The sequence below is a fragment of the Podarcis tiliguerta genome (genome assembly GCF_965153285.1).
Source record: "Podarcis tiliguerta genome assembly, chromosome: 3".
Taxonomy (NCBI): Eukaryota; Metazoa; Chordata; class Lepidosauria; order Squamata; family Lacertidae; genus Podarcis; species Podarcis tiliguerta.
In genome coordinates this window covers 50,294,999-50,322,113 of record NC_139536.1, presented here as the reverse complement: position 1 = coordinate 50,322,113, position 27,115 = coordinate 50,294,999, and the positions used below count along the sequence as shown (strand labels likewise).

The 27,115-nt window shown below is 42.5% G+C and overlaps 2 long non-coding RNA genes across 7 annotated transcripts in view; one reads left to right on the top strand and one right to left on the bottom strand.

Annotated features, from left to right (window-relative positions):
- The window catches only part of LOC310674700, a 44,688-nt gene extending 31,726 nt beyond the window's left edge, over nt 1-12,962 (top strand). For 3 of the 6 annotated variants that reach the window (XR_014509712.1, XR_014509713.1, XR_014509714.1), the window contains 2 exons: nt 845-1,063; nt 4,965-5,532. This is a non-coding gene — a long non-coding RNA (uncharacterized lncRNA). Of the gene's footprint in view, nt 1-844; nt 1,064-4,964; nt 5,533-10,722 lie in introns of those variants that run through there. The other 3 variants (XR_014509709.1, XR_014509711.1, XR_014509710.1) reach the window with 2 other exon arrangements.
- Nucleotides 12,963-13,797: 835 nt separating this feature from the next.
- On the bottom strand, nt 13,798-18,781 carry LOC310675129. The gene is made up of 3 exons (XR_014509969.1): nt 18,573-18,781; nt 17,768-17,863; nt 13,798-13,993 (listed from the first exon to the last, which is right to left on the bottom strand). It is a non-coding gene; the product is annotated as an uncharacterized lncRNA (long non-coding RNA).
- Nucleotides 18,782-27,115: the final 8,334 nt, after the last annotated feature.

The window sequence follows — 27,115 nt, the reverse complement described above, 5'->3', positions numbered from 1 at the left end:
GAACGGACCTCCAGAAGAATTAAGTTCTTAACCCGAGGTACCACTGTAGCTGGATTTAAAATGGCCGGCCCACATTGCTGCTCCTCATTTGAATCTACTTTTTAAACAGAAAGGGGTGGTGTGGGTATGGGGCAGGCTTAAGCACGTTCTGCCGACACACGATGACCCAGAACGCACCCCCCCATGCAATATATATACTGAAGGGGAGAACAATCAACGAGCTGGAAGGAAAGGACACAAAAAACATGTTTAATAGTAAATCTCCGTGTGTGGCTTGCAGCATTTTTGAGATCAGTTTTGTCTTGTTATCCAACCTAACAATGTTTCTCTGTTTGTTCTTTAGCTGCACTGGTTACTAATTGCACGAGTGTTTTGCAAATACTTTAATGGCTTTAGTAGATTAAATCTTTGGTAATGTCTCTGCCGGCAAATAAAACTCAGTCGTTTGCAGTGCTGGATATTATGCTGTTCATTTCTAACTGCTGCACTGAGAAGTGGGATTACAACAGTTTAGGAAGCTGCAGAAAAGTCAGGCAAATTTTAGAATTTTACTAAAGCAAAATAGTAAGTGAAGAGTATTCTCAGGAGCAAAGAGTTCAAATTCCTGTGTGAAAGGAAACTTTCCTCAGAAAGGAAATTGCCGAACAAGGCCATTATTTTAAATCCCACATTATTAAAATATTTCTTTTAGGAATTGGATAGCTTTGTATAAAAAAAGCCTTCCAATTTCACACACCGTGAGCAGTCCATCTTAGTAAGCCTGAACCTTCTTCCAAGCTGCCTGCCTTTTTCTTTTGCAAGCTCCTCACTTCCTAATTTTTTCCTCCAACTCCTTTTTCAACAGCCCACGTAACACCCCATTGTACAGCTGAGATTTTGCTCCTGTATGTGCTTCTATGAAGGAGGCAGATATGATATGTGACTAGATGCCATACTGCAATGTCCCACTACTCACTACTGGACAGAGGATCACAACCGCCTTGTACTCAAACAGGAAGAGGATTTCCTGCCACCTGCATGTGGAGCTTTACTTTGGGAGGGTCACATTCCTTCCAACCACTAGGTAATGCTACCGAGTGTAGCTTCTATAGACTTTTTAAAAAAAATCTTAGTACACCAACTAAAATTATCTCCAGCTTGCTCTTATGAAAACCACCACCATGTTTCCTTTTTACTTCTGTTCTTTACCTAACAAAAAACCTTTGTGTTTTCTTAAGGCTAGAAATAGATCTGAGTAACATCTGGATTATATATTTTCAAAAATGTTGTGTGCCTAAACCAGTTACTTTGTGCTTCTTTCTTCCTGCTGATCCCAAGTGCAGCCTGAAGCCTGCACAGCACCCAGTGTAGCCTAATACAATAGTCTGCTACCTCCTCTTATACAGTTGTACCTTGGTTCTCGAACGGACTCCATTCCAGAAGTCCGTTTGACTTCCAAAAACATTCAAAAACCAAGGTGCTGCTTCCGATTGGCTGCAGGAGCTTCCTGCACTCAATTGGAAGCCGCGGAAGTCGGATGTTTGGCTTCCAAAAAACGTTTGCAAACCAGAACACTCACTTCCGGGTTTGCGGCATTTGGGAGCCAAAACGTTCGAGTCACAAGGTACAACTGTACACCATTTTAAGACTGTGTCTGTGTACACACCATACATTTAAAGCACCTTGTAGCTCTGTGATGGGTAAACTACAGTTCTCATGATACTTTTTTTTTGGGGGGGGGAGGGAATATGCAGTCTGTGACTAAAGGCAGACTTTTGACCTCTTCGCGCATTAATCATGTGAAGGGGCATCGTGTGACTACAGGGAGTGGGGCTGTGCTGCTGCCCCCACCCCAGACATCCATGCATTGACAGGTTAATATCGCAATACATATTTCTATATCTCATTTTATTACGGTACTGTAATGGTTCTAGGGATTGCTCGTGCGTAAGTTGCCTTTACTCCTGGCTAGGTTGCATGGTTGAACCCTTTCTGTCAGGACAGCCTCAAGTTCCGTGGCTGCCTCAGTCGCTGGCAGAATCCGTCAGTGGGCGTTTCTTAAACCGCTTCCAGCATAGAAGCTGTTTGACGCCCAGTCTCCTCCCCCGTTGCCTGCGCGAAAGTTTTCTGCGCAAGGTGGGTGTGGGCAATGGAGTACTCGTGCCCTCTCCGCTGGTCTCCTGCGAAGAGTCCTGGAGCCACCTCTCCGATTCCTCCATCTCCTCCCCTTTCCCACTGGTGTTACGCTGATTTCCTTCCCCAGCGGATGGGCTATCCCTCCTTCTACTAGGACCCTCTCCACCATCGTCTGGGAGCCTCCTCTCCGCCTCCTGCTCTGATGGCAGTTCCCTGACAGGTACTTTGCAGCCTTAACAAAGCCTATTCTCACAGCAGCTCTGGGAGGAAGGGTAAAACAAAGACAATCAAGAGCATGCTTAAGGGGGGGGGGGATTTGAACCTACATCAGCACCCAATACACTAATCAAATACCCCCCCCCCAGGCTTTACTTGGACATATTGTTTTATTTATGACACAGGTTTTTTTAAAAAGTTTGGACACTAAATGAAATGCCACTTTGAAGGATTCTATGGCTTTATTTTTTTTAAAAAAAGTTCACTTTGATACTTACTTTTAAAGAAAAAATTACTTAACATTATTCACATTGTTTAAAGCTGTGACTGTTCATTCTGCAGAACAATACATCCCCATTGTGTTAGATACAGTTTCTCTAGATAATAATACATCTGATCATTATTTCAGCCTATAAAATAATATTTATTATAAAGCGTCACTTCTACCCACCTGTCCTTTTCTTAAATGCCAGCATGACATGGGGAGGAATGAGTCAGCATTGTCTTGGTTAATGCTGTCTCGAGATTTTCTTTCTTTCTTTTACAAGAGCTTATGAGCTTCCAAAGGCTTTAATTAAATATGGCAGGGCAGCAGATGTAAAAGGGAAAACACACACGCCCTTCCCCCCCATGAAGTCCCCGAGAGAGCTTAATAGGACTTCGGGGGGACTAATATTCTAAAACTAGACAAGTTTCTGATGTTAAACCCTTCATACAAATGAACAATTTTGGTCTTGAAGTTGGCTTTCATTTTGCCTTATATTCATTCTCTGGTCTTAAGCTGAGAGGGTTAGACGTTTTTGCCTGCTATCATGATTTTTGTCACGAGTCTAACATCTCACAGGGTGGAAACCAAAGTAATGAGAATGTTCCATTGGTGCAAGGATTTCCACTTGCACAATGGAACATTCTCCCCCTGGGCTCCACCTAAATCCCTTTGTGAAGTTCCCCCAAGCCTCTGGAGCAGATTTGGTGTGAGTGTGGGGTGCATATGGGGAAAGGGGAGTCCTGCTGGGCAAGTAAAAATCTCTGCACTGATGGGACACATTAATAGAATACCATCCATTATCATTTTTCCTCAATGGTTTTTTTTAAAATAAAAAATATGGATGATGATTTGGCACACACACAAACCTCACATGTGCCAATGCAGTTCAGATTTCTAGTACACCCTGATATGATCATGGTTAAAAGAAATGTCCAGGAATGTCCAGGAATAGGTCTCCAATATGTACTGTGAAGGATTCTTCTGGTCAGAGTTAGAAGATTTGGGTGCAAACGCCAAATATATATCACCCACCTTCAAAAAGTATATGTATTACCAGCCTTTTCTACTCCCCCCAAAATGGAATTTCTTTTTGCGGCTGTGGAATCTTTTTTTTTAAAAAAAAAAAAAAAAAAAGATTAATATAGTGCAATCAATGTATATGGCACTTTACATAGCAACAAAAGCCAAAATAGTGTGTTCTTGCCAGAAAGACTTTACATTCAAAATTTCAAGAGAGGGAGAACAAATAACACATAGAGCAGAATTATACCAAGATTTAATATTTATTTCATATGCCACTTTTCTATTGAAATAATATTCATAGCAACATACAAGAACAGAGAGGTGGGGAAGGTGAGGGCAAGATAACAGTCAACAAAGAGGTGGAATGGGAGATGGAAAGTTTTGAACAAAGTGTTTGAGAGATTAAGGGTGGATCTAAACACAGCAAAAAGGGGCTATAAATAAGTCAGAAATTAAATTATTATAACAAAAGAGGGAAAATGCTATGGGAAATCACTTAGGAATTTTATTTTTGCTCTCTGGAGCCACCTGGTGTTGCATGTTTACAAAGCATTCAAAATGCTGTTTCTTGACTAATGTAGCTGAGTCTTAAGTCAAATATTTCATGGGAAAGCAGTCTTTTGAGGAATAAGCAACAAAGATATGCCAGAGGTGGCCCTCCAGGTATTGCTGGTCTACAAGCCCAGACCATTGTTCATACTGGCTGGGGATTATGGAGATTTGAATCTAACAGCATTGGAAGGCCACAGATTTCCCACAACTGATGTAGGTGTTGTGGGGAGGAGGGTCCAGTTATGGAGTCTCTTTCAAGTGCTTACATCAAGACTAGCACAATATGTCAACCCTCAGCAACCTTCTAATTATCTCCATAGCTTCCTCCTCCAACTTTCCTTCTGTATGGCCTCTCGGGTCATACTGAAGGCCACAAAGATTCTGTGAGCAAGAGGTGAATAGGCCTCTTCCTTTTGGCAGCGAGTCCGGGTGAGAACATCACCACAATATGATAAGTGGCTTTTGTAATTGAAGAAATGGAGAAGCGAGTCATTATAGCTTTGCCTTTCTTTCCTCTAGGCAGGCTGCTAGAAGTTGATGTACTAACAAATTGGTCCAAGAGCTCATAAAACAAAAGGAGGCATTATGATGTCATGGGGCAAGTTCTGAGGAGAGAGAAAAGGGAAACAGCGGTAAACAGAAGCTCGGCCAGTGAATCATAAAACCCCAGAGTAGTTTTAGAGCAGGAACAAATGACTCATGTGGGTTACAAGCCACAATTTTGCATGGAAAAGTTCCAATAATGCTGCCCTCTTTCAGAAATCATCTTCTGTCCTTTTCTTCTCTTCAGCTCTGTGAAACCTTGGCGCCTCTCACCATCCCAGGAGATGAGCGAATCCTCTTTGACGACTGCTCTCCAAGTAACTATAGCTCCTTCAGAAAGGGATTGGATCTATTGGTTCTCACCTGCTGCTTTCTAAAGCAGGCATTAGTAATACACACAGGGGAAATCTGGTTCTACTGCTCAGGGTGAATTCTATCACCCTTCTGCTTGAGAAATAATTTCCTAGTAGGGTAAATCATCTGAAGATATAATCTGTGGATGTATCCTGGCGTTTTAGCAGGTCTAGTCATGACACTGGACAGGTTGGAGGAAATGCCTCAAGAACTAATCCTTTGGATTGTGGATGTTCAGCATCTGCTGGAGAGCAAAGGCAGCCTCACTGACACCAGCAGCCCTTAATATCCCAGAAGCTTTGGCATTATTATCTGATGCCCAACTTTTTAAAAGTTTAGGGAAGTTTTTAATGTTTGATGTTTGATTGTATTTTTAGTATTTTGTGGGAAGCCTCCCTGAGTGGCTGGGGAAGCCCAGCAAGTTGGGCGGGGTATGAATGAATGAATAAACAAATATAAAAGAAAAGTTAAAATTCTTTATTTGTGTGTTGTTGTTGTTTTTTTTTAAAAAACAATTTAATTTTAAGCCAAATTGGAGGGATTTATATCGTGAATAGGTTAAAATCCTCTTGTATCTCGTCCTAGATCCTTATGGTGAAGGGCAGGTAAGAAGCATAATAAATAAGACTGGATTTTTTCTTATTTAATTACTGGCCACAGAGAAAATCTAAGCAGTAGCACTGAGGTTATGTGATTATCATTAATATATATATTGATTTATACAGTCTTACCTTGGGTTACAGACGCTTCAGGTTGCGTTTTTTTGGGTTACGGACCCGCCGAAACTTGGAAGTATCGGAACGGGTTACTTCCGGATTTCAGTGGTCACACATGCGCAGAAGCGCTAAATCGCGCTTTGCACATGTGCAGAAGCGCTGAATCGCAACCCGCGCATGTGCAGACGCAGCGCTGTGGGTTGCGAATGCTGTGGGTTGTGAACGAGCCTCCCACACGGATCATGTTCACAACCTTAGCATCCACTGTATACCACTCACATGCCAAAAAAGACATGGGTGTTGTAACCATATAGGAGAAATATTTATCATTATTTTGTGATGGAAACCCTTATTACCCTGTAATAAGCATTTACAGTGAAATGATGCCAAAGCAGAAAGAGCTAACCAAAGTGTTTAATCAATGTTTGTATTTATTCTTGATTTATTAATTAAATCTTTATACTGCTTAATATAATAATAATAAACGCTTTAAGCAGTTTACACAGAAAATAATAAAAGTGCAAGCATTAATGTTCAATCAAATTCCTAAACAAGTAAAATACCTGTTTATGTAAAAACAGAACAAAACTATATATCATAGTGAAAAGTGTAAGACTTTTCACCTTCAGAAAACCTTTTTGCTGCTCTCTGTCAAAATTAACTTAGCAGGAAAATATAACAGATAACATACTAATCTGGGAATAAACAACAAATCCACCCCCCTTTTATTTCTGATTAGTCACATTCCTTTCCTTGTCATTCCAATATAGTTCCTCTATTATCCATCCCCTTTCCCCAACTTTGGGTAGGAAGACCATGTGATTTATGCCTCCGTCATTCTGTGCCTTGCCATCCAAGCATATGCTTCATGGTATCTGATAAGCTTTGAAAGCCATTGCCATTTCTAACCCTCCAGTGCCTTGATTGCTGATGCTGCAATTACCTATCAGATGACTCTGCAATATCAGTGGCACACAGGGAGAGCATGCAGTAATGTGCCACCACAGGTGAGGGACAAGAGCTGATTTTTCCAGACGTCAGCCTGATCAAAGAAATTCTCTGCCTAGGGCCTCATTTGGGGACAGTTGATAATGCAGAGCTGCTTCCCTATGGATAAGTGAGCCTTGCTATTTTCAAAGAATTTTACATACAGAATTTTTGCTTCTTTCCTTCCCCACAGAACCACTCAGTTCCAGTCCTATTCTGAGTTTTCTTTTGTCATTCTAGCATGCATAATATAGTGAACTCAGATATGAAGATTACTACTGTATGGACAATGTGTCCTTGTCAGTAAGGTTGAGGAGAAATGTCTATTTTCAATTAAAACAAATTAACATGAGATTGGACTTGCCGGTTGTCCATTGCTCACAGAGTTATTTGAAATGTATACATACCCAGAGGGGCGCGGGTGGGGCTGTGGTCTAAATCACAGAGCCTAGGGCTTGCCGATGAGAAGGTTGGCGGTTCGAATCCTCGCAACAGGGTGAGCTCCCGTTGCTCAGTCCCTGCTCTTGCCAACCTAGCAGTTCGAAAGCACATCAAAGTGCAAGTAGATAAATAGGTACCGCTCCGGCGGGAACGTAAACGGCGTTTCTGTGTGCTGCTATGGTTTTCCAGAAGCGGCTTGGTCATGCTGGCCACATGGCCTGGAAGCTATACGCCAGCTCCCTTGGCCACTAAAGCGAGATGAGCGCTGCAACCCCAGAGTCATCCGTGACTGGACCTAATGGTCAGGGGTCCCTTTACCTTTATACATACCCAGACTGTTGCATTACTGATTTAGTTCACTGCCATTCTGAATATGGTTGTTGAGTTGCATTGAGTTGGAAGTTTGTGCAGAAAAGTAAACTTTGCTGAAGGAAAGCTACCGTCATTATCCGTCGTCTTTTTTGGCACAGTGATAACTTTTTTGGAAACAGAGAAGGGCCTCTCCTAGACAAAACAACATACAGTATAAAGAGACAGAGTGGCTCATAATAGAGTGGCTCATTTTTTTCTCCCACCAGCCTCCTACATGGTCATACCAGGATCCCAAAGCCACTTGCCCTGCCATAATTTTTCCCAGAAACGCATTTCAGGAGCCAGGTTCTTTTTTTAAAAAAATAATTTTTATTAACAGACCAATCAAATCAAATCACATAAATTCCGAATTACAGAGCCTAATTTTAAATTTTTGTTGGGGGTACCCATATTTCAAGTTCCGAAAGGGATCCAATCCTTTTGTTGCTGCTGCTTTAAAAGTCCACAAATCTGTCCAAATAATGTTCACCATTCTGTCCAATCGTTTCTTGCTGTTTTCCACATCTCTTCTAGTTGTTTTCATATATTTTTCCTTTCTCTTTGTCTTTGTGGCCTCTGATAGTCTCCATAAGCGGGTTGAAACAAATTTGTATTCCTGTGTGGATTTTTCCATTCGTCCAAGGGTCATATTTGAGACAGCAAAGAAAAACATTATTGCTGTCTACTCTTAACTTTTCACAGGTCTGTCCTGCTCCAGAGGGTACGATCCAAACCAATGGCTTAAAAGAAAGGAGATTCTAACTCAACAGCTGGAAGAGCTTTCTGACAGTAAGAGCTGTTTGACAGTGGAGGGTGGTGTGGTGGACTCTCCTTCCTTGGAGGCTTTTAAGCAGAGGTTGGATGGCCATCTGTCATGGATGCTTTAGTTGAGATTCCTGCATTGCAGGGGGTTGGAATACATGAACCTGAAGGTCCCTTTCAACTTAAAAATTCTATGATCCCCATCATTATAAATCATGTGTAGAATTTTAATGATTCAGATTGTGCATGATTTGGGGTAGGTGGCCAGAAGAAGATCACCTGGCTTGGCCAGGAAGTTCTCCACCAGGGAACACTATGAACACCTACCATTTGCCACCTGAAGACACTTTCAACTCCTTTCTGTAATTAGTTTAGTGTCGCAGTGTAGAATCAAAGTGCAGTATGAGTTTGGTATGAATTGCTCTGAAGCTGTGATTCCAGCTTCTCGATACAGGTGTGCAGGAACTCTTGCTTTCACCTGCCTTGCCCTTCCTCAGACAGGTGTCAAATTGTGTTGACTTCTCTCTCTTAAAGAGGCTGCACTCTTCTAGTGGCAGATTCCAACATTGTTAGGAGAAGCTAGCATAAGAAGAAAAATAAATAGCTTTGGGATTGTTATGAGGGTTGTGTGTGTAATCTCATTTGAAAACACCTAGTGCATGGCCCAAACTTATATCACATTTGATGGCAAAGCCTCAAGGCAAAATAAAAGGAAAAGGGAGGCTTTATGATAGGAGTGCCTGGTGTGCTCTGGTCCATGGGGTCACGAAGAGTCGGACACGACTAAACGACTAAACAACAACAACACAAATCTATGATGAAATCTGAGCAAATTCTCCCATGGGCACAGAACACTTTTCCACGTAATATTTCATATTTTAAATTGTCATTATTCTTACCAGTCATATTGACTGACTCACAACAGGGCTGTCTTTATGACTGGCATGCATTATGTAGCAAAAGACATGGAATTTGTGGGGGGAAGGGGACATTTTATTCTGGAGATGCACACTCAGATACTTTGTTTAGGGTCCAGGGTCTATAGATCAAGCTATGTGCAAAAACAAAGTTCCATGGGAACCTAGCCTAGTCCAGGCCTCTCCAACAAATGACAAACCTTTGAAGTGTCCCTCATTATTATGATTATGTGATTTGTCACATTTCATGTATTTGTGCTTTTGGATTTTTAAAGCCAGATGAACAAAGATACAGTACGATGGTGGGCGGAGTGCCAAGTAAATGATAAATTATACAAGTCAGAGGTCGGAGGAGTTGGAGTAGCTATGGACTTGTAAGCATACATTGAAGTAGCAGAAGAGGAGGTTTTGACAGATCGTCAGCTGGAAGAGCAGCTGTCAGTGGGTCATGCTAATGCCTCAGCAAAGCTGCGAGAGTTCCTTCTCTGAAGGAACTTTTCAGGAGAATGAATAGGCCTTCCTCTTAGGGAATTCTGGCATTTCTGGATGTTTTGTGTCACTACAAACACACACCAAACAAGATCCCTTCCAGGTCTTGGAATCAGTGAAACAAAATGGTTTTCCATTATGAAGTGCACATTTCTTGGAACTGTGTAAAGGGTTGATGATCAAATGGGGAATTCTCTTGGCTCACATGAAAACACCAGCCTTTGGCCCACTGCTTCAGATTTATTGTTCTGGGAAGTAGGTCCCTGCAGCGACATTAAAAGCAAAAGTCTGCAAGATAGCCTATTGTCTAAATAAGTAATTATAATGAAACTCATTTTTAATCAAAGGAAGGTCTCCTCCAAACTGTAAATGAAACTTGGTGAATTTCAGAAGTTGCTGTTGAGGGCTTAGTATCCAAAAAACATGAATCTGAGCCAAGTGGAACTGGAAAGATGGTGGTTTTGGTAATGGTTATGGTAATAGTAGAAGAAGAAATATTAAGTTTTTGTATTAATTTTTGTGTTGGGATTAAAATACATCTCCACAATTGGCAGTGATTCTTTAATTTCAGTGGGGTTCAATGGGACAAGCCAAATCTCAGGACTTGGAATACAGCTTTTGTGACTGTATTGTAGTTTTCAGGACCAGATTCTTGTAGATGATTACAGATTTTCCACATATGTAATTTGAAAATGTTTCCTTGCACTATGCAGATATTTATTTTCTATGGGTGATAGCCAACTAAATGATATGCAGAGTAGACTACTGAAATCTTAAATCCATTAATTTCAAATGGTTTACAAGCTGATCAATTCTTTGAGTGATATTTGACCCCTCCCCCTCCCTGCACTCTGTTTATGCACTTGATAAGCCACTGCTTTCAGCTTTCCTCTTATCTCTTGTTTTTTATATGCCTGCCAGCCCTGTCAGAACAGCTGGTTTCTTGAGCTGCTGCTGGTGCTCTGACAATGCTGTTCTACCCCGACAGTGGCATCACCAGAAGGTATTTGTGCTGCGTCTGCAATGACAGAGCCTGACACTCAGAGCTTGACTTCTTCCGACTGCTTGAAGGGGGTCGCCAGTGAATGCCTGCCTGGAAGCTCTAGCATTGCTGCTGCCCACGCTTCGAAGAAAGACAGCGCCTCAGAGGCAAATGCCGCCTTCCCTGAGATGATCAGGTTGGATGACCTCGCTCAGCGTGACCTTTGCACGGGACAGACTTTGTCCATGCCGGTTTGTGAGTTTACCCTCAAATCACAGGGACTGTGCTAGTGATTAGGATGTCAGATTCTGAAGGGAACTGCAAGATACAGCAGCCTCTCTGCAGTTCGAATCAGCCCTGATTAGGTATGAAAAATAATCTGTCTCCTTTTAGACTGAGGCATTGTCTGCCTGTAGACATTAGCATTTTATCTACTTAGAAGATGTCAGCGGCAACAGAGTGTTCGTTGGAAGTATACTTCTGTATTGTCATAAATGGCCTGTATCCCCCCCTCCTTTTTATAGATTGCTGAATGTTTATTTTGTCATTTCCTTTTTCAACTCGATGCCACTGATCCTAGCTCCTGGTTTCAGATTTCTTAATGTGACAGGGAGCTGAGAGAGAAAGAAGCAGATTGCCAGAAATATGGCTCAGTCAGAAGGGAAATTGTTCTATGCAGTGCTGAAGAGGGTGACAGCTACAGAAATGGTGTAGAGGTAGGTGAAAAAGCACTTAGGGTGCAATCCTGAAACTCTAGAAACCAATGGTAAAATAAAAATAAAAATGATTGTAATGGTTTGGAATTGCAACTTGTGGGCTTAAGTAGAGGCCTGAAGGTCCATCCAATAGGGTCCCAAGTCATTTAGTGCTTTATAAATTAACATTAAAGAGTCTGGACAGAGTAAAAGAACAACAAATGGCATACCCATCAACATTTCTCTGATGAAAATAGGGACATCCTATTCAACATCAACAACACCTTTATTATTTATACCCCACCCATCTGACTGGGTTGCCCCTGCCACTCTGGGCTACTTCCAACATATATAAAAATGTAATAAAACATTTAAAAAACCTCACTATGCAAGGATGCCTGCAGGTGTCTTCTAAAGGTTGTCTCCTTGGTTCAGGGGTTGCATAACTCCATAACCCCCAACATTTCTTGGATGAAAAAGAGATGTCCTAAGGAAAAGAGGGACATTCTGGGATCAAATCAGAAACTGGGATGTCTTCTGTAAATCTGGGACTGTCCCTGAAAAATAGGGACACTAGACTCTGAAATTGGTACTCAGGGATACGCTACATCAAGGTAGTGGCCCGAGGGCCACATCCCCTCTGGACAACCTTCAGGGCCACATGATGGGCCAGTAGTGGGCAGGGCCAGTTGCAACATGGGAGGAGCAACTAATGTAAATTTAACCTTTGTAAAGTAGGCTGGTTTGTACACACACTCACACAGCACTCTGTATCTACCATTCAGACAAGCAAGAGTCCAAGGACTCATTTCAGCTAGGCAAAAAGACTTGTGTGCATTTACTCTCGCATGTGTGCTGTACTCTCGTCAGGCCACACCCCTCACCTGGAGGTGGAAGTTTCCCCATCATGTTGACCTAATTCAGCTACAGGGACCCACTTTTATGCAAACAAGTTTCCATGCACAGATCTGCTATAGTGAGAACAGAACAGTTTGGGAGGAAGACTGAATGCAACCCATTTCTGACTTTTTCAGTTCTTGCCCAAAGCTATGTGCACAGCTCCAGTTATGAATAGTTTTCATATGTGTTTATTTGGTTAGGAACGAGACTGTAATACCTCATGTTGTTACTGATAGGACAAAAGGTGTTTAGCCTCAAGTTCCTAACAACTGTTGCAGTGCACCAAGGATGTTATCAGACAATACTGAGTTATACTTAATGGTTACAGAAACATGATTTTCTCCTTTCTCTGTATTGACATATTGTTTCCTTGCAGAAGATGGTGGGGGGGGGGGATTATTAGCTGTTATTATCTGCAGATATGAAGGAGAGAAGAGGCTGAACATAATTTGGAGGGGATTGGATCGTGAAGTGTATAGAATCGTGCTTAAATGGATAGATTTGGAGGGAAGGGATGTGGTTTATACAAGAAGGTTGTACATATTCCTATACATGTCAGATATTTGTACAATGTGTTGAACTATCTTTAGCCCTGGTTTTACTGGTATTATTTGCTGCTGAATTGTTGCTGATATAAATTGGTACTATAAATTATTTGTTGCTTTATTTATTATATTTGTATACCACCCATTGAGATGGGCTTTTCAGAGCCCTGGGGGTTTATATCCAAGCTAGACTCAGATGAATTCTCAGATTCAGATGATACCCCTAGTTACCACCTGAGAAACAGTTGTCTATATTTTTCCCAAGCCAGCAAATGTCTCCTGTGTCTTGTGCCTGGTCCTCTCACAAACAAATCTGTTTATAAGGTCCAACCTTTCACTTTACGCACAATTTCCCTGTCAAATGACTCTTTCTAACCACAGGACAGGTTTTCATTTGTCAATTCCCAATCTCTACCTACGCTATTCGTTTAGTGTGGACTGTATGTCTCTAGAAATATTTGGTGAAAATCCTACTGTTTGTAAGAAAAACCTAAGCACTGCTTTGCTGGATGAGGCAAAAGTTCTATCTGGCCCTATGTTTTCTTCCTGACAAGTCCTGGGAAGCTCAGAAGCACACTGTGATGAGCACTGCGTAGCACACTGGAGGTGCTTAATAAATGTAGCATTGCAGTAACAGTACTAGTTGTCGCTGTGCATCCTCAGAATTGTTTGTGGTGTCTTATTTCCCAGGTCCTGCAAATGCAATGTCCTCTGAAAGTCTTGAAGTCAAGGAAAATAGAATGGAGGGGAGGGGTGCTTCTCATATATCACAAGTCCAGAAGCTGCTGCCAGACGAAGAGGAAAATGCTTAAGCATAGCATGACTCCAAAAGGAATTCAATATTCCACTCTCCAGAGTGAGCGACTGATCAAAGAGACTAGTTCTGAAAAGACAAACTCTCCCATTCCACCTGTGCAAACTTTATTTAAGAATGAAAGATCTTTGGGGAATGTTAATGACAAAACGCCACTTCGTTTAAGGATCGGAGCAGCCTTCTCTCCAGATCTTGCATCCCTCAAATGTATCAATGGATTCTGTCATCTGTTTTTTTAACGGTGGGGCAAAGTGGGTCTTAGTAAATCTTCCATATGTGATGTAAAGCTTCTTGGGAGCTTTTTAAGGATGACTCCTGCACATCTAAAAAAAGAAATAGAGAAAACATTATGTTGCACTGGCATTCTAGTCAGACTTTTTCTGGCAGTAAAAGCAGATATGACCAGTTCAGATTTTTAGGACCCAGTTTTTGAATAAAAAGCAGCTTACTCATCTGAAAAGATGAAGAAAGCAATATAGGAATGGTTAGTTAAGCTGTTGAGAGAAAGGGGGATATTAGGAAAGAGACAAGGCACCACAGTGCCACAAATATGTACTTCTGTTTCCTCTATTGAATTCTGATGACCACACTGTAGCCATGTCGGCAGTTTTGACATTTGGTGAGGGTCCTAAGAGTATTCTCTAGCCTCTTTCAACAGAAATGCAATTTCCAGGTGTCCCTGATAATTGCACATAATCCCAGTTTCAGTATGTGATGTAGGTCAGCAATGGGCGGAAAGTTCATGGGAACCACCAGACAACTTGGGGTGGATCACTAAATGATCACTGCTGGGAATCTTGCAGCAAATGCTGGATTAGGTGGACCCTGATCTAATCAGGCAGGACATTTCTATGACCTTAAGCAAGACTAACAGGTTAAAGTGGGCAAGGCCTTAACTGCATGTAGGCAATTAACAGCCATGGTTAACAAGATTTCAAATAGTTGCCATGGGATGGAGAGCAGGGCCCTAATTGTGGCCTGCTGGAAGGGGGTTAACCATGTCTTCTTGTGCCATGACATCAATGGAAAATACTCTCTAGGGCAGCCTTTCTCAACCTGTGGGTCCCCAGATGTTGTTGAACTACAACTCCCAACACCCCTAGCTAGCAAGGCCAGAGCTCAGGGATGATGGGAGTTGTAGTTCAACAACATCTGGGGACCCACAGGCTGAGAACCGCTGCTCTAGGGACTGACAGCAGCTTGGGGGGGGGGGTGTCACACAATTTTCATGGAATCTATTTTGTACGAAAACTGAGGATGCAGATTGCATATATGGAACCTGTGCATTTTCAGGTTGACTCTGTATATTCATTCTGTTTTAAAGTAATGTTTGCACAGGGCTGTAAGAAAACCCCAATGCTCCTGAGTCTTCAATGCCAGCCTCCTAGCATCATAGTCAAATGATACCACTGAAGTCAGGGCTGACTCCTGAGGATGGCAAAGTTGGCCATTTACTAAGGCCCCCAAGACCAGCAAAGGCACTGCCATCTCAACAGAGGTACCATTGTCACTCTGCTTGCAGCACCCAGGAAGAGCAGAGACAGCATGATAGAATTCTCTGACTACTTTTTCTCTTCCAAATAGGGGGGCTCAGTGAAGCTGCATTTCCTGAGCACCCTCCTTCGCAAATACTGAAGCTGACACTGTCCAGCCAGCCATTTATTTTTCAGCTGGTTCTGCTGTGATTTCACAGCCTTTAAGCTATTTGCTTTCCTGCCGCAAGGCCTCCACGGATGTCACCTGTGCTTGGAGTAGCGCCAGCCCTTGGTGCCTATCTTTCATAAAGCCTTTCACATTTGAAAATGCTATCAAACTAAAAATATAAAAGCACAAAATTGCATCAGATCAGGCAGCCACAATTACAGCAAGCACATGAGACAAAACCCATTGTCATTTATCTCTCTGGGGACACCGTGCCTTTTGTTTCAGAGCCCTATTATTGGCATTGTACATGTTCTAAAATTATAATAATTAAAATGGTGATTATAAGTGTCAAGGATTGCAATTCCCCCCTCCCTAATAGCTGGGAACGATCTGTTCGTTATTGAAGGAGGCGGGTGCGAATTGGCTTGAAATCCACATTGGTTTAAAAAAGAGAGAATTGAACAGAGTGCAGGGCAGATATCCAGACCAATGTCATCGTGTTGCCAACCAGAACCCAGTCACCTTTTTTGTATGAGGGTTTAAGTAAACCTTGGCAGCCCTCTCTTTTTAAGAATAAAGAGCACTTTGAGACAGGAGAGTCTGGAGCAGATAAGTAGCTGAGGAATGAGCACCTTTTGCTTCTCTGTTCCAAATCTCCCCCAGGGCATTTGCCCCTCACGTGAAATTTATTTATTCATCCTCAAACCACCTCATTCATTCTCAAACCAAATTCATTCATACACCACCTTCCGTACCAATCCCAAGGTGATTTACAACCTTAAAATATGATCCCTCGGGCAATAGGCAAAATTTAAAGTCAATGAAAGTTTAAATCCAGTAAAGCCAAAAAGAAGAAGTACATATTGAAATGCAACCATACATTCAGTAACCAGAATAATAATAATAATAATAATAATAATAATAATAATAATAATAATTTATTTGTACCCCAGCCATCTGGCTGGGTTTCCCCAGCCACTCTGGGCGGCTTCCATAGAAACCAAAAATACACTAAAATATCACAGATAAAAAACTTCCCTGAACAGGGCTGCCTGAACACTTCTCAAGGCCAAATCTCAATGTATTTTCAGAAGGCACTGAAAACTCATTGCACGCCTTATTTCCAGGGGGAGACTGTCCACCAAATGAGTGCCACAACAGAGAAGGATCTCATTCTGGTTGCCACCAGAAGTGTCTCTGCAGAGTGTGCTACAACCAAAAATCCTCAATGCTCATATATGGGTGCAAGGGTTCTCTTGGTGGGGAAGCAGTAGATAGGAAAGGACTATTTCAGCTTCTCTCCATTTCTCATTTTTCCAGTCTTATGTTTGGTTCTCCACATTTCTGCAATATTTTCTTTTCTTTTTTTTTAAAAAAAGCCCTCATGAAAATTCAGTGCATTTTTTAAAATAACAATAATATTTTCTTGTTCCATATTGAAAGTTATATTTGTTACTCAACAGTTATATTCCAATTCAACAAAACTAGTGACTTCCTGCTCACCCAACACCAATGTTTATAACCCAAATTACATACAATTGCGTTTTAATGTTCTTCCTTTCTAATTTCACCCTCATGAAAATTCAGTGCAATTTTTCCTCATACACACATTTCTGCAAAGCAGTCTTCCATTATATAACACATTCTTGTATGTTGTTTTCACTAATATATACATTAACGTGCACATTTTACCTTTGCATATACATTTTTGCACACATTACTTGGCCAGAGAACTGCACTGCAAAATTCGGAGACGTGTGAATTTTGAAGGATGGCTGGGTTTTGGTTTGCATGTCGTTTTGGAAAGTGCAAATTCAGTATGTTTGCCTTGAAATGTGAACTGCATCCAATTCCTCCCCCATCCCTGCCTGCGGCAACTGTCTCACTTCTGAAACCTGATAGAGTTTCAAAGCATTTTGCAGTAGGAGAAGAAGGTGATTTTTTTGAGGACAGGGCAGGAAGGAGAGACAAACTTCTTCTACATCTCTACTCGGAAGTAAGTCCCCTTTAGTTCAATAAGACTTTCTCCCAGGTAAGTGTGCACAGGACTGCAGCCTTAAAACATAGCCAAACTGTGGAACTCATTCCCACAGGAGGCTGTGATGGCCACCAATTTGGATGGTTGTGAAAGAGGATTGGACAAATTCATGGAGGGGAAGGCTATCAATGGCTACGAGCCATGACGGCTATGATCTGCTTCTGAATAGCGGTTGCAGGAAAACTCAGGAGGTGGAAGTGCACTTGTGCTTGAATCCTGCTTGCTGTTTTCCCACAGGCAGCTGATTGACCACTGTGAGAACAGGATGCTATCCTGGTCTGATCCCACAGACTCTTCTTAGGTTCCTATGGCCCTGATTGCTTTGGGACTGGTTTCTCAAAGCATGTGGAATCTGAGATGAATTTTCATTGGGTGAGGACAGGGGAAGGGATGATTAGGGGGCTGCAGACTTTACCTTTGATTAGCCGGTGGTCAGGAAGTCACCAGCCTGCCTCCTCACACTCTTTTTAATGACGACAACCAAAATGGAAGGCGAAAGGGTCGAGATCATCTGGGAAACAGAGCAAGGAAGCAGGGAGAAGGTGGGGAGGGATGAATTGGAACAGAGGCTAGCGGAATTGGAGGAACGCTGATAAGTTCTATTTAGCGACTAACACAATGTGCGTTGTAGCACAATGGCCTTTTTCTGCAGGCAGATTATCCCAGCCAGTCTTTCCTATAATAAAGAAGAAGAAGAGTGTGTGTGTGCGGCAGCGGCGGGAGGGGAGAGAGAGGAGGGAAATAGAGCACCAAAGAAAAGGAAAGGCGGGCTGTGAGGCAGCAATCAATACTGCCCTTTATGCTGCCTGACATTTGAGGGACTTGTTATCAACGATTGCTGCCTGCTTTATCTAAATGTATCTCCCCAGCTGCCAGGCGCAGTCCTGATAGGCGGCTGAACGTGCCGATGGCCTCTGCTGATACAGCCGACTGCCCAATTCACCCACGTGCTTCGGTGGCAGGAGCCTGATGGCTCTTGTCATTCCGTCGCTGACACACCTCTGCCAGCCTCAGTGGGAAGGAAAAGGGCAAAAGAAACACACAGGGAGAGGGCATTTTCCAGGCTGATTGCTCTCTCTCTCTCACACACACACAGCTATTTCAGGGTTTAAAAGCAACCCCCTTCCATTTAATAAAAATAAAGGGAGGTAGTGAGCAAACGGGAGAGAGGAAGGTGGGTGGAATCTGCCTGACTTCTTCCTTTTGTCACTTGCTTTTACCTCAGCTTTGTCCTGCGCTGTTCCTCTGGCAGAAATTGACTTATGCACACACACCTTTCTCTCTCTCTCTCTCTCTTCATCTCTTCCTGGTTTTCTGCAGAAGAGTGATAAGACTAATCTACAGCTCGACTGCTAGTTTGTCCTTTATTGTACAAAATGCTTCCGTTTAATATTTCATAATGTATACTCTCATACCCACACAAATATAATATGAGGTATCCGTTTGAAATGCATATCCATGCTTTTAGAGACCTGCTAGTTAATAGGTGCATGTGTGGGTGGGTGGGTGTATAGGCAAAGAATAATAAAACAGAAAATGGGAGGGGGGTCACTTTATGCCCCAAAGCATCCCCATTAGCCCTTCCAGTTCAGTCTAGGCAAACCAGAACGTAATGTTCCTGTCAAGGGCATCATGGTTTGAGCAAAGGGACCTTTCTGACTTTGCCAACTCATAACTCCTCAGCTTTAATGAAAAGTGATTTGATGGACACACACGCACACCACTTCCCAGATTTCCGAAACAACCTTAAAGTGGAGTTTTGCACCTTCAACTCACAGTAGAAAAATACTTATCCTAAGAAACTGTGACGCGGGTGGCGCCGTGGGTAAAACCTCAGTGCCTAGGACTTGCTGATCTTAAGGTCGGCGGTTCGAATTCCCACGGCGGGGTGAGCTCCTGTCGTTCTGTCCCAGCTCCTGCCAACCTAGCAGTTCGAAAGCACCCTTAAGTGCAAGTAGATAAATAGGGACCGCTTTATAGCGGAAATGTAAACGGCGTTTCCGTGTGCGGCGCTGATGCTGGCTCGCCAGATGCAGCTTAGTCACGCTGGCCACGTGACCCGGAAGTGTCTTCAGACAGCGCCGGCTCCCAGCCTCTTGAGCGAGATGAGCCCACAACCCTAGAGTCGGACACGACTGGCCCTGTCGGGCAGGGGTACCTTTACCTTTACCTTTAAGAAACTGTGAACTACTGTTCTCTGCAGCTGCAACAATAGTCATAAGGAAGGCCTGGAAAAATATCTGTTTTACAGAATTGGCTATTTTGTCATTCCATTTTAAAATGCAGGTTTTTAAATTTGAAATCTGTTTTTGAATGTGAAATTCAAGTGTCTTAGATTTATTGGCAAGTCTTTATTGTTGGTATCAAAAGACATATCAGCTGTCAAGTACCAAGCAGGTATATCACATACCCTGTAATACTAATTGCTACAGATCAAATATTAAAAATCAATATTTTAAATTAAATATTTGACTTAAAGAACAGGGTGTTAAATAATATTTAGAGCCTTGGAATTTGTTTTCAGTACTGGAACTAAGCACACCAGTCATTTCATATAAAGATCTCCGCCTGGTTAACTATCTTCATTTTAGCTGACTAATTCAGGTGGAAAAAAACCATTTTGTTGCTGCTAGGGATGGGTAAATCTGTCAATTTCTGTTTATCTTGGTTTCTCTTTTTTCCAATCTTCAGTTCAGCTAGTAACATTTCTGCATCAGTTTGTGAATTCTTTGTTTTTTGTTAAAAAAAATCCTCATGGAAAATATCAGCATTCTACTATTGATTTCTCCTAATGTACACATTTTTGTATGCAATTCTGCTTCATATGCACATTCTTGCAAGCAATTTCCCCATACATAATGCTTTGTTGTATGTTATTTTCACTAATATGTGTATCATTATGCACAGTTTACCCCAATATACACCGTTTCGAATAAATGTTTGTTGCTGGAGAATAGCATGACTATATTGAGAGAAGTGTGAATTTTGAAGGCTAGCTGCATTTCGATTTATGTAATGTTTTGGGAGTGCAAATTAAATAGGTTGGCATTAGAATACGAACACAATATGAGCCCGCTGGATCAGGTCAATGGCCCAGCATCCTGGTCTCAGAGTGCCAGCCAGATGCCTGTGGGAAGCACATGAGCACAACAGCACTCTGCCCACCTGCATTTGGCATTCAAAGGCATACTGCCTCCAGCAGTGGACATAGAAACATAGTTATCATGGCAAGTCACTGTTGATAGCCTTGTCCACCGTGAGTTTGTTTTCTTTTAAAACCAACTAGGGCTTTTTTTTTGGGGGGGGGGGGACGCAGGGAGACCATAGCTGTCAACGTTTCTCTTTTTTTAAAAGGGAAATTCCCTTATTCCGAATAGGATTCCTCGCAAGAAAAGGGAAAAGTTGACAGCAACGAGGGGGACACATACCCCTAAACATTTTGTGAATCTAAGTTGTCCTCATTGAGGGGCAGTATTTCAATAAGAGTAGGAAAATGAGAGTACCCCTAAACATTTTTTTAAAAGAAAAAAAGCACTGAATTAACGAAGGTGGTGGCTATCACTGCCTTCTTTGGGAGAGATTTCTGCAAACCAGCCAGAGATATTCCAGTGGATCCTGCACACTTCTGGTCCAAACAACAAAGGCATCCTCTTTCTACACGCCCTCCAACATTTCTCTGATGAAAATTGTTGTTGTTGTTTAGTCGTTTAGTCGTGTCCGACTCTTCGTGACCCCATGGACCAGAGCACGCCAGGCACTCCTGTCTTCCACTGCCTCTCGCAGTTTGGTCAGACTCATGTTTGTAGCTTCGAGAACACTGTCCAACCATCTTGTCCTCTGTCGTCCCCTTCTTCTTGTGCCCTCCATCTTTCCCAACATCAGGGTCTTTTCCAGGGAGTCTTCTCTTCTCATGAGGTGGCCAAAGTATTGGAGCCTCAGCTTCACAATCTGTCCTTCCAGTGACCACTCAGGGCTGATTTCCTTAAGAATGGATACGCTTGATCTTCTTGCAGTCCATGGGACTCTCAAGAGTCTCCTCCAGCACCATAATTCAAAAGCATCAATTCTTCGGTGATCAGCCTTCTTTATGGTCCAGCTCTCACTTCCATACATCACTACTGGGAAAACCATGGCTTTAACTATACGGACCATATTTTGCACTCTCCTCTTTCACCCTCATTAAAAGGTTCTTTAATTCCTCCTCACTTCCTGCCATCAAGGTTGTGTCATCTGCATATCTGAGGTTGTTGATATTTCTTCTGATGAAAATAGGGACATCCTATTCTTGTTCAACAACAACAACAAAATTTTTATTATTTATTACTCTGCCCATCTGACTGAGTTGCCCCAACCACTCTGAATGGCTTCTAACATATATAAAAACATAATAAAACATATATCAATATAAAAATTCCTATGCAGGGCTGCCTTCAGATGTCTTCTAAAGGTAGTATAGTTGCTCATCTCCTTGGTTCGAGGGTCACATAACTCCATACGTTCACATATTTCTCGGGTAAAAATTGGGACGTCCTAAGAAAAAGCGGGACATTCCAGGATCAAATCAGAAACCGGGACAGCTTCTGTAAATCTGAGACTGTCCCTGGAAAATAGGGCTACTTGGAGGGTCTATCCCCTTGTATCTTGCCCTTGAGAAGCAAAGTTGAATACACTTTTATGCCCCACATTCCCTGCAAAAGAAAGCTAGGGGAAGCCTTACTGTGGGAGAGAAAACTGTAGATGTAGTCTTATTATAATAATTTTTTATTATGGGCCTGAAGAAGCAAATGCACAGGCAGTCACAGATTCATAGATTCATCAGTCGAAACCCCCAATTCCCTTTCGTAGACTACAGCTTGTATGAGACCTGCATTCCATGTGGTATGAATAGCTGAAGGCTCTTTGGTGTTTATGGTCCCTATCAGCAGCAAGGCCATAAGGAAATCTCAAGGGGGACACTTTGCTTAACAGGACTGTATGGCTCACACAGCCAATATTGGATTTATATGGATTATTAACCCGCACTGTCTCCATAGGTTCAGGACAGAAAGCAACATTTACAGATACAAAATTAAAACATGTTAATCCTTTTCTGAAAACCAGCAAGGAAAATAACCCCTGCCTGCAAAATGCTTTGCGAGATAAAAGGTCTACCCTGGCATGTGGAAAATACTCAGGGTTGGACTTTCTGAACCTAGGACAGCCGTTCCTTACATCCTAAATACTGCTGGTGAGCTGAGAGAATCACAGAATCATAGAGTTGGAGGGGATCCTGAGAGATATCAGCTAGCCTGGGAGAAACCCAAGCTTTGCAGGAATGTAGAAAGTCTCCAGAGACAAAATCCCTCAGTTGCTGGGGGGTGGGGTGGGGTGGGCCACCCCAAAGGGAAAGTTACGGTGTTTTCTGGAGAAGGGTGAGGCTGTCTGGAACCAAGAACAGGAGCAGTCAAGAGTGCAACATTTGGATGCATGTTCCACTTGTACCTTCAACCTTTCAGATGGTGCATGTAGGAAAACCTATCCTTGGCAGTGTGTAGAGATGATGGTGGTGCACTTAATGCAGACACAGGTTGATAATTTCCCAAGAACATTTGGAAGAAATCCACATACATGAAGCTGAGGGTTTAGAACAGGAGTGACTCACTATAGTTTTCTAAGAGGAAAAGCAATAACTAAAATCTAGTTCCTGCTGGAAAGTAGCAGCTTTTAAAACCCTTCTTGGGGTCAAGGGAGTTATGCATTTGCTAAGAAAGTAACCAATTATTGACAGCTCTTAAAGTACAAAGACCTTAGTTATCTGTGGCCTTTTATTTCAAAAGACAACTTAAATTATTACCTGCAGTAGTGAAAGGTTTTGAGGTCTACATGGAAATGTCAGCTTGTAGGCTTTCCTAGAAGTATTTACTTTTTCCTTAGTGATAATGAATACATTTAAAAACCAGTATATGTAGTATGGGCTAGAGTATAATATTTCTCTAGCATAGAATTGCTAGAGAAAGTGCCACAGAAAATGTATGCAGGACAAAGGTACTTTAAAAATGCATGCATCAAAAAACAAAAACAAAAAACCCACAAAAAACCCCTCAAAAATTGACAAGATTAAGTCTTTGGTGTTGATTGACTATAAGTAAATTATTCTGTACCAAATGCTTAAAATTGGACTGCACTTCAGGTCAACAATTAATTTTAGGCCTCCCTGAGGTGGTAAACTACTGTATTTTTCCATGTATAGGATGATGATTTTTGCTAAAAAAAGAAAAAGGAAATAATTGGGTGATGTCTTATACACGGATAGTGAATGTGGAGGGGGAACATGCCATTAATGGCAGCAGCAAGTAGGAGATTGGCAGCAGTGGTTGGGCGGGTGATTGGTGGCTGCAGCAAGGCTTGCTGGTGATTGGCTATGGCTGCAGCAACTGGGCAGGCAATTGGTGGCTGCGGCAAGTGGGCGGGTGGGCTGTTGGTAGCGGTGAGTGGGCAGACAATTGGCGGCTGCAGTGAGGTATGCAATCAGCAGTGGCTGTGGCAAGCAATCAGCAGTGGCGGGCAGGCAGGTGAGTAATTGGTGGAAGTGACCTCCCCCACCCCCCAAAAGCTAAACAATTTAATTTCTTGATTTTGGGTTTTAAAAAATAGGGGTCATCTTATACATGGGGGCGTCTTATACACAGAAAAATACAGTAAGTAGGATCTAGATAGCAGCACTTCAGACAGCAGGAGGAACCTTACAGGATTGTACAGATGAACATTTAATCACAGAATCATAGAGTTGAAAGGACCTTGTGAGTTCAACCCCCTGCAAAGCAAGAATCTAAGCACATGGTTCCCCACCCAATTTGAAACCACACCTGACCCCGCTTACCTTTGCAAATGTGCTAGCAGTTTTGTTGTTGCACCACTGGGAGAATCTATCATACAAGTCCCTGTCTTAAGTCTGAAGTGGTGCAACCCAGATAGCCTACAACACGACGTGGCTCAAATCTGGGACACCATCTTCTGGGTCCACAGTCCCTTGTGAGTCACATGATCTGGCTCATTTTCGAGTGCCACACAAGATCACAGACCTCCTCCGCCCCAAAATGCTTTTTTTCGGGGGTAGACCTTGGCCCCAAATCACATCAGAGCAAAGTGCCCAAAATGGCCACCGTGCTCTCGCAGGAAAAAAATGGGATGTCCTGTTTTCCCCAGGGCAGTTGATGGGTATGCTGAGTCAGAACTAGGCTTTAAGAGAAGGCCACCTTGAGAAGAAGATGGAGGTGTGTGGGCTCAGAGGACTGCTCTCTCCACAGATGTTTTTGGGTTGGCAACTGTCAGTCTGAAGTCAACTGGTAATCTTCAGGTGCCGGATTTGGCCCCAAAGCCTTCAGCTACTGATTACTGATACATGAATATGTAGAGCATTGCCATGTAAAGCAGATGACAGCAGTTATCAAAGTAGTCCATACTTTCTGACTCTGTATTTGCTTGAAAGCTCCGGATTTTACAAACACCTCACTGCAAGCTCAACACAGCTAGTCACTTGTACAAAACGAGTAAGGTGTCACGTTCGGAGAGTCCTCTCCTCCCTTTGGTAACTTCACAGGTAAGAATTAATGAGCAGTTGATAGATTTTTAGTCCTTTTATTGCAGTTTCATGTTGCGGTCACAAAATACACAGCTCTCCACAAGGAGGGCAGTTGCCTGCTCTGAATCTGATTCCCTACCTCCGCAGCAAGGAGCACACCAATGAGAAGTTGTTCCCCCCCTTGCCTCCTTTGTTCCCTGATACATTTGGACCTCTGAGTCAGCGGGGAAGGGTTTTTCCCCACACTCTCAATTGATGTGTCTCCCAACTGCCCCTTCCTTTCTGAATCTCTTGTCATTATCTCGTGGCTGGGTAGCTCCTCCCTAATCTGTTCAGCTTCTGTGTCTGCCTGTCTCTCTGCTTCTGAAAACGATGGAGGCTGATCTGCCTGCAACTGCATTTCCCCATCTTCAGATCCAGACCATTCCCTGACATCAGGTAAGGTAAGAGTCCTTTCTGATATGCAGCACTACATATTCTTAAGCAAGAGCCCTGCCTCTTCTAGTTATTGCACCCTATAACCTTTTCATCTGCTCCCATCTGCAGATAGGAGGCCTCTGTAGTCTTAAGGAGTTTGTTTAATCAGCTAACGTATACCCAATGGACAAAGTATACCCAATGGATGCTCATTTCAGAAATGTCAAAAAGCTTCATACTCTGCTCTGTACCACTACCATAACACAACACACTCCCAGATTTTCATGGTCCTCCATTCTCAAAAAAAACCCACCTCTCCAATCATAAAAAGCACTAATGTTTTATTAGATGGTACAAGTATAGACACAAGTTGTTTTCAGGTACTGATACAAAATAAGGTAAGTTGAGATGGTGGCTACAAGGATGGACTCCCACCACCACGACCATTTGTGTGTATATTCATTTCTCCACACATATATAGGGCCAGATTCAACTAAATAGCTGCACTTGTGTTTTTGATATTTTGTTGGGAGCTGCTCAGAGTCTCTGGGGCAACCCAGTCAGATGGGAGGCATATAAATAATAAATTTATTCTTATTATTATCCAGTGTCCTGCAATGAGTCCTGCTAACACAGTGTGGCTTCCATCACTCTCCTACCCCATGTGCCCCCAAATAAGCTGGGGGGGGGGGTCCAGGAGAACCCCCAGAACTGTGGGGGGGGGGGGAAGAGAGGAGATTGTACTGTCTGGAAAGCACAAATGTTTGCATTGTCAGAATGCTTGCCTTAGCGCAATGTTGAATTCCGCTCACAATGCTTAAAAAGGGCTATAGTTTCATATTACAGTTCTAATTTGTGGTGGTGGAGGAGAATTTATGTTGAAAATACAGCCATTGTCCTTTATTTTTAATAGATGCAAAGTAATAAATCCACAATCCCGCTAGTATAAATTAAGGGGGATAAAGCCTCTTCTATTTGATGAGTATTTGAAATGAGAAAGCCTTCCTCCAAGTATATAAATACGGAAATCAAATAAAAGTGCTGCCAGCAACTGGACAATGCTAATAGAAAAAAGGGACAGCTAATTAATATCAGTGAGAGGACTATGCAAACTCATGAATCCTAATTTCTTTGGCTATAATCCTCACTGTTTCAGATAGATATATGCATATACACAACAAATTCCAACCACATCCTTGGGATTTTGGGTCCTTTCAGACTATCACTATTTTCGGATGGGATCCGATCACATGCTGACAAATTCAGGTTGCATAATCAAAGCTGATTTGCTGCTCCTGTGCAGCAGACCCACTTCTTCCTACAAAACTCAGACTTTTGCCTTAAGGAAAGTGATGGGGAAAGGCACTGGAAAGCGTGGGATAACATTTGCTTCACACAATGTCATTTAACCTTTCTATAAACAGTCTGACTAATGTCCACACAGGCAAATCAGGATGAATGCTCAATAAACAGGTCATGTGGAACTGACCTTTGCCGCAGTGTGCTGAACTGCTGACTTTGGGCACTGTCCAGAGGGGTTATCTCCTGCACAAGGTCCAGTGATGCATATGAGAGTTATTCACTGAGTGCGCTCCCACGCAATTCCTATGCATTTCAATGGGATGCCAGGTAGAGATATTCACAGTGGATTTCATTTTAATCCAAATGTAAATCAAGGCAATTTTAAATACCCAAGGACAGAATGAGGATGAAGCATTGTTCCTTGATCTTTGTCGGCGCTTGATAACTGTACAAGTTCTTTTTGGACACCTCATTTCACGCCAT